The following is a 7,415-nucleotide window of genomic DNA, read 5'->3' on the forward strand; positions in this document are numbered from 1 at the left end:
CCTACACACACATGGGTAAAGTCTTTCTACGTCTTCCCTGCATAAAGGGAGAGTGCCTTGAATAGTACTTTGGGCCTATAATTAAACAGTGTTTCGCTCCGGAATTAAATAGTATATCTACTCAAGTATGAGTTACAACTGGACAGTAGCCCAATTCACTTACCATTCTACTCTTAAGAACCTTTTTTGCTTTGGACGTAACAAGTAAATACAGTATGCCTTGTGATACTCTCGAAAACAAGGAAGAGAGCTCTTCTTTCTTACACCACTTCTTCTTCTTCTTTGGAACAATTCAATAGGTACTCTCATTTCCACTCCATCATTCTACAGAAAGTTAAGGCTTCGAAAATAGATTTTTGCTGTCAGTTTTCCTCTTTCAAATTGTCCGGGTCTCTATAAAAAATTAGGAATCTTACATCTTTTTTTCTGAGGTGAAAATGAAATTTGGGCCTTCCACTATTACTAACCAGGTATTTTTTTATGATCCTATTTCAGTTTTTTTGGGGCTTAAGCTTCAGGCGCACCTTGTGACGATTTCTAGACCTCAATACACTATGAACTATCATTTTGATTGGTAGAAAGACCAATGATTTCAAATTACTCACTTTAAACCGTGATACCTTGGATGAATTGTTTTTATTAACTCTTTGCTTTTTTCAGAGATATTACTTGAACTTTAAACAAATTGTTCTTTTCATTTTCAGTAGAATGAAGTGGTTGGGATCTTTTGTATTGTTTGATGGATTTTACTTTCTTTGATGGATGAACCATGCCCATAAAGTACTTCAGTCTTCATTTTGAAAATTAGATTACATGATCAACATATAAATCTCTAAAGATGTCCAAATTTGGTACTTATAAAGAATTTAATTGCAGATAACTATGGCATGAAACAACTAAATAAAGCTTTAAAATTGTTATCCTGTCGCTCTCATGGAGTTGCTTCTAGCCAAATTTTTCATGGAGTGAAACCCTTTGCGGGACATGGCCGATAGAGCCACGTTGTCCCCTCTCTCTCTCTCTCTCTCTCTCTCTCTCTCTCTCTCTCTCTCTCTCTCTCTCCACACACACACACACATAAATACATGCGCGCACGCCTGCACAGAGGCTATACAAATGCCATCCTTATTGGTAATCCCTAAAGATGTATTATTATTTTGGAATACTTGGTGAAGTGGTAGCTATAATGGAAAAGGACGAACTTAAGTTTCTTAGGAGAGGGAGGAGAGGGTTGTGGGGATGCTACATCATGGACTCATGAGCACCAGCATAACTAACATATCTGTCACAAACAAACTCTCTTGTCATAATTTTTTCAATGATTTTGACTCTGCTTATCTGCTATCATTTCCTTTTCTCACTCTTCCTTAATTGATGTGCCAGGCTGCCAATGCTCACCTCGTGTTGGTTTTGCTGTGTGTTTTCCTTAGGGAAGTTCATGAAGAAGCAAGTGGAGCAAGAGAGAAAGTGTATGAGCTCAAGCTATTCAGGCAAGAGCAGGTTGTAGCCTGTCGGGAGAAGCTAAAGCAGGCCTATCTCTGGAAGCTACTTGAGAAATTGAAAGCTGCTTCTAAGACACATTAGATGTGACTTATCCAAGGTAATACTCGTCCCCATATTCTGTAAGGATACCGTGATTTTACCAGCTTAAGCCCGTGATAATCTCTTGTTTCTCACTCCTTGATTCATGCCTTCCACGGTGACGCCATAATTCTTACTTCTTTTGTCCTAGTTTAATGGTCACTTTTGGGAAGTTGGGCCATTTAATGGAACTATCAGCTAACACATTTTCATGCAATTGTTTTGTCTAATCAAAAGGCCTCAATTAGTGGCCCTGCAAAGTGTTTTTAGTGTTTCTGTTCTCTATGATCTTTTCACATTTCGCTGCCTTTCTCTTGTAGACAAGTTTTCCAAAATTGTCGAAATCCATGCAAAAGTATATAATAATGACTGTGTTTTTAGACATTCTATTAGTGAAAAGGGACTCTAATTAAATGGGTGGAGGGAGTATAAGATTCACTAGTTTTGGTCTTTTCTTCATAGTTTAAATTTTTCATTTTTTGCATCAAATGTACGTGTACACAGCGTATCGCCGAATGTTTTTTAATCATTGATTGTGTTTGCAGTGTAATTTGTTGTGTCTACAGTGTAATTTGTTTGTCAGTTGATTCATATGTGGCCATTAGTGGCATAATCCTTTAATTTGAAGTTGCTTAACGAGGGTGAAGCATAATCCAGACACGCTGTGAATACTGGGTTTGTGATAGAAATTACCAACGGAAGCCTGAGAGAAGTCAGGTCTATGCAACCGAAAGCCCATCTTAGTATGTCTTTCCGTCAGACTCTGTATTGTGGGAAGAGAATTGTAAAAATGACAATGTTTGATAGATAAGGAAAAATTACCATATGCCTATGATGCACGGACACTGATACGGATATGGACACAAAGACATAGGAATTCTAAAAAAATGGGGACACAGACACGGTGGGGTACACGCCACGTGTATATTTATTTATATTTATTTCAATTTTTTTTCAAGTTTAAAAAGCAAAATGTGAACAAAACGAAAAATTCATAGTTCCAATACCATTCAAACAAAACAAGACATCCATAAGTTCAATATAACTCTATTGAAAAATTATAGTTTGACCCCTGAACATTTTTAAAAAATTACAATTTGACACCCAAATTTTAAAAAATTACAATTTGACCCCATTTCTTTAAAAAATTACACTTTGACCCCTGCCATGTCCCTCTCAAAAATTTAAATTAATTATGGGACACACCACCTGACGTGTCAAATACGTGTCCCCGCCGTGTCGTCGTGTCTGACATTGCAATACATCGACCTCTAGATGTGTCGGTGCTTCATAGCCATATGCCCCAATGGCGGTGGGCACCGCCACCTGGTACTTTAGACCCCTCTCTACCACACCTTGTGGGACCCAAGAGAAACTGCTTGGACTCAACCATAATGTGTGGTGGAGAAGGGGCCTCGGGCACTGAATAATTACTCGACAATCACTTCAATGGAAGTTATTTTTTTCTCTACTTTGTACCCATAGTATTGGGCAAATTTGTTGCTGTAACTTTCTTTTTATAACTCATAGTAATTACATGGTCAATAATTGATGAAATTGCTAAAGAAGTTTCTGTTTTGTACCTGTTTTATGATTTACCAGATGTCTTGCTTTGATTGTGTGAACAGTTTTTCATTGTGCCTGTGCTTTCCCTAGTTATCAGGCAACATATTTTATAAGGACAGACGCATGATTCTAGTGTTGGGTGGGCAAACATTAATTATCAAATATGAAAGTGATATAAACTTCTTTACGAAAGTGGTAACAAGTTTATATTAAGTATTTTAGATCAACCTATACAATTACTACTATAGAGTATAGATGCATGCAATCTTCTGTATGCATTGTGTTTCCTATTGTTGTTTGTACGTATGGATTAGTGTGGTAATTGGATTGAAAATGCTAATAAGTGTTTTTCCTGGAATTTGTTAGGGCATTAAATGGATGATTTGGAGTATGTGAGAATTGTAGAAAGTAATGATGGAAATTGGAAACTGAGAGGTCATATTGAACACTAAAAATAAAATGCATTCAACATGATTTTAGAAGACACGACTACAACGATGATGAAAGAGTCTAGAAATCGTTCAGCTTTTGCCATTGTTATGTTATGTTTTTGGACTAGCAAATTCAATTTTTCATCCATATAATACATGAAAGAAGCCATTGATAGAGTCAAGATTGGGTTTAATAATTGGTAATACTCTACAACTACTGAAAATAAAAATTAGCAAGTGACATTATCTTCAACTCTTTATTAATTCTTTCTGAACATTTGCAAATTTATTAGTGCAGTTCTCCAATGGTTTTCCTTCTACTTTTTCCTTCTTTTGGACCTCTCAAATGGAATTTTGTCGTTTGTTATCTTTGCTTGATCATGATTGGGGACAGGATCATCAAGAAGACGAAGAATTGAGAATGATACAAGGAGACAAATTATGCCATTGAATGGACATGGTTCGCAAAAAGTTAACACCTTTGTAAGGTTCTCCTCTCAGAAAATTTATCTCCAAATTTTTTGAATGCTTCATCATTCTGGTTTTTTGAAAATATCTTGGTGCTTCGACACAAGACTAAGGTAGCTAGGTGTGACATGTTTCAAGGAAAAGAGTGTAAGTTTGATTGCAACTTCCAAGTACTAGGAAGGTCAAGACTAATGGATGTATTCTATTGGTGTCAAGTCTAATTGCAGTGTTATAACTTTTAGTTTCTTTGGATTTTATTTTAGTAGAAGTGTTTGTCTTCTTTTTGAATCTTAAAATTTGTAGCAATGAGGTGTGTAGATTTGTATTCTGCATATGTAAATAACAAAAAAGTATACTTTTGTGCCCGAACTTACTTTTTGTAATTACGTGCTTCCAAACCAAACCATATTATATATAAACTGCTTATCTCTACAAATTCATTTACCCAAAAAAAACACAACGGGCATAAAAATCTCATGCTAGCCCGAGCTGGTGGAAGGGCGGCTTGCTATCGTAACCCTTTTTCCCGGTGTATTGTGAAAAAGAGTGATTGACTCATTTTTGTTCGGTCATAGATTGGTCCGAAGAACGAGAGTGTCTTGGGTTATCAGTTTGACTTGAAAAACGAGGCTCTAAAGGAGCACTTGCTTATTTCATGGTCCTTTTCTTCTCGCCAGTAATCAATCTATTTCTTTTACTTCTTTCGAACTATCCCCTTCCATGTTTAAAACAATCTACCTTATTCACTAAAAGAAATGCTCCTCCTGTCTACCCCTATTCATAGGGACTTTTTGTATTTGAAAGCTGGTTATTGAATGAAATAAGTAGCTGAGTTTAAGTTAAGAGCACTATGTCAAAAGTGCAGACTTATGTTTACCTCAATGTGCATACCTAAAAACTTCCTCATGAAACCTACTACAACATCAGGGGACGAAATTCACAGGCACGAGACTCTGGATGCTAGCACAATTCACAGGACGAGATTCCACGTGCTAGCACGCGTGCCTCACCTAGTATAGGACAAAAATCCTAGTGGAAGTCAAGTTCTTAATATAAAATTAATCAAACTTTGAGTATATATGACCCAATGATTCATTTCTTTCTTTCTTTCTTTATTCGGTGCTTTCTTTTGGATCTCATATAAATTCCTTTGGATCCTAACTATTTGGTGCATTCATGTGCTCCACCCATAATGAGATTATCAAAAGTCTCTAGTTTCATTCGATTCCAAGATACCTTTTTACGGGTAATTTGTTCTTGAATAGAAATATTTTTCACATTAATTTACCTTCTACTTCTTTCTTGTATTCTCGTGTGACACTTTATTTCTTTCTTTCCCTTATTACGGTATATCTGGAGGCCAAACATTTCACATTGGCCTATTGTTTTCGTATTATAAATCTTGAAAAGGGAAGTATTTCCTACTAAGGCTCCATAATATATATGTGAGTAAGATTAAAAAAAATGCAAACTGAATTCTTGTTTCTGTATGATGTTTTATGGAGCTATATTCCTTTGTGTTATTTCTTAATCATATTAGTTATCATGTATCAGACTATTGTTGGTTGCTTACACAGAAAAAATTGGTAAGGTAAACAAAAAAATAAAGTTCTATGCTCATATTTGGTGCTTTCTTCGTTTACTTGTTCTTAGTTTATTTGGTGGGGAAGATGGACAAGCGTTGGATAGGTTTATTAACTCGGATGTTGAGGGAATACTTGAATAGAATTGACGAATTCATAAGTTTGCTTGCACTAGTAGACCCGAAGGTTCATTCATTAGTAGACCGTGTTGAAGGTGAGAGGATAGATATAGTTTTTGAAAGCTATTGAAAGCTAATTGTTTTATACAAAATTGGTTGGCATGTCATTACATAAAATCTTAAATGAACTGCATCTCAAGTACTCTAGGGATATACATCACTCTAGCTGCCAAGCGTATATGTTCTTCTATCTCATAGATAACTATTAATTTGTATTTTCTCTAACCTTTTCCACTCTAACATTTTGTGACCCTATCTATATCGCTACAGTGCAAGTGGATAACGTGAGCTTGGGTTGTCCATCAGGTGAACCGAATCGCCCCAACCACCCAACAGATCCGCCCGAAAACCAAACCGAGGCAACGAAGGTACGCTTCAACATTCTGCCAAACTTGTGGGAACAAGGTGGGATAACCGCAACGAGTTAATTCTTGCATAATCGGTCAACTCTAAATCCCCTGTTCCTCTGTTAGATTATACTCTCTATTTTCTATTCTGGTGTAACGAGGAGTGGTGACCACCACGAACTTGTGTTGGTCGTCAGTATGTTGTATAGTGCTTGTGGTTGTCGTTCGACCTTAAGTGGTGATAATCAGTTAGTTGTGACGATCGCTAGAGATTGTGGCGATTGTACTTCTTACCAGAGTCTCTCACGACCAGTGACTTTGCTTTATGTTTTCCTAACATGTTTTCTCTATCCCCCTGACCCATGCTTGCTTATTTTTGTTCTAATGCAAACAAAAATAGCAAACCAAAATACTCATAGATTAACTTGGAGAGAGAAACTCCCAAAACGGATATAAAAGAGATTAGCTCTTGATAATATTTCTTCAAAATGATAGAAAGTACTAAATGAAGGACTCCAACACATATATATAGATCCCTTACTACTAAGAGCACAAAAGATCAAGAATAGTAGTCACTTGATCCTAATTTTCATCGGCGATACTATATTTTATCTTAGCCAAAAGATTGAGGCAATACTACACTTGAACTTTTTTGTTGGTTGGTGAAACTACAGTTGATCTTGGCCAAAAGGTGGGAAACACATATTGCAGTTGAATTTTTTTTTTAATATTCGATACTATATTTGATTTTAGGCAAAATGCAGAGAATAGATATTGCATTTCATTATAGCCAAAAGATCGAGAACATATACTGCATTGATTTTTTTTTTTTTTTGGGATTAACGATATTGCATTTGAAATTAAGCGAAGGCTGATAACAAATACTACCTTTGATGTGCTTCTTTTTTTATTAGAGATATTGCGTTTGATCTTTTTTTGATCGACGATATTACACTTAATCTTTTATTTTATCGACTACATTGATCTTTTTTTAAATTTTTGATATTACACTTGATCTTAGTCAAAAGATCAAGAATTGTTACGACCCATGATGTTTTTTTGGATTGACGATACTACCCTAGATCTATTTTTTTTTATCGACGATACTCCAACGGATCTTAGCCAAAAATCCCAGAGCAGATACTACATTTGGCTAAGATCATGTGTAGTATCGTCGATAAAAAAAAAATCAAGCATAGTATTGCTGATAAAAAAAAATTCAAGTGTAGTATTTCAAATAAAAAAAAGATCAAGCATAGT

The 7,415-nt window shown here is 35.8% G+C and overlaps 1 long non-coding RNA gene across 1 annotated transcript; it reads right to left on the reverse strand.

Annotated features, from left to right (window-relative positions):
* Positions 1 to 366: 366 nt before the first annotated feature.
* On the reverse strand, positions 367 to 1,194 carry LOC131316311 (uncharacterized). Its single transcript, XR_009197069.1, has 2 exons — positions 1,066 to 1,194; positions 367 to 1,025 (listed from the first exon to the last, which is right to left on the reverse strand). It is a non-coding gene; the product is annotated as an uncharacterized LOC131316311 (long non-coding RNA).
* Positions 1,195 to 7,415: the final 6,221 nt, after the last annotated feature.

The sequence above is a fragment of the Rhododendron vialii genome, chromosome 2a (genome assembly GCF_030253575.1).
Source record: "Rhododendron vialii isolate Sample 1 chromosome 2a, ASM3025357v1".
NCBI lineage: Eukaryota > Viridiplantae > Streptophyta > Magnoliopsida > Ericales > Ericaceae > Rhododendron > Rhododendron vialii.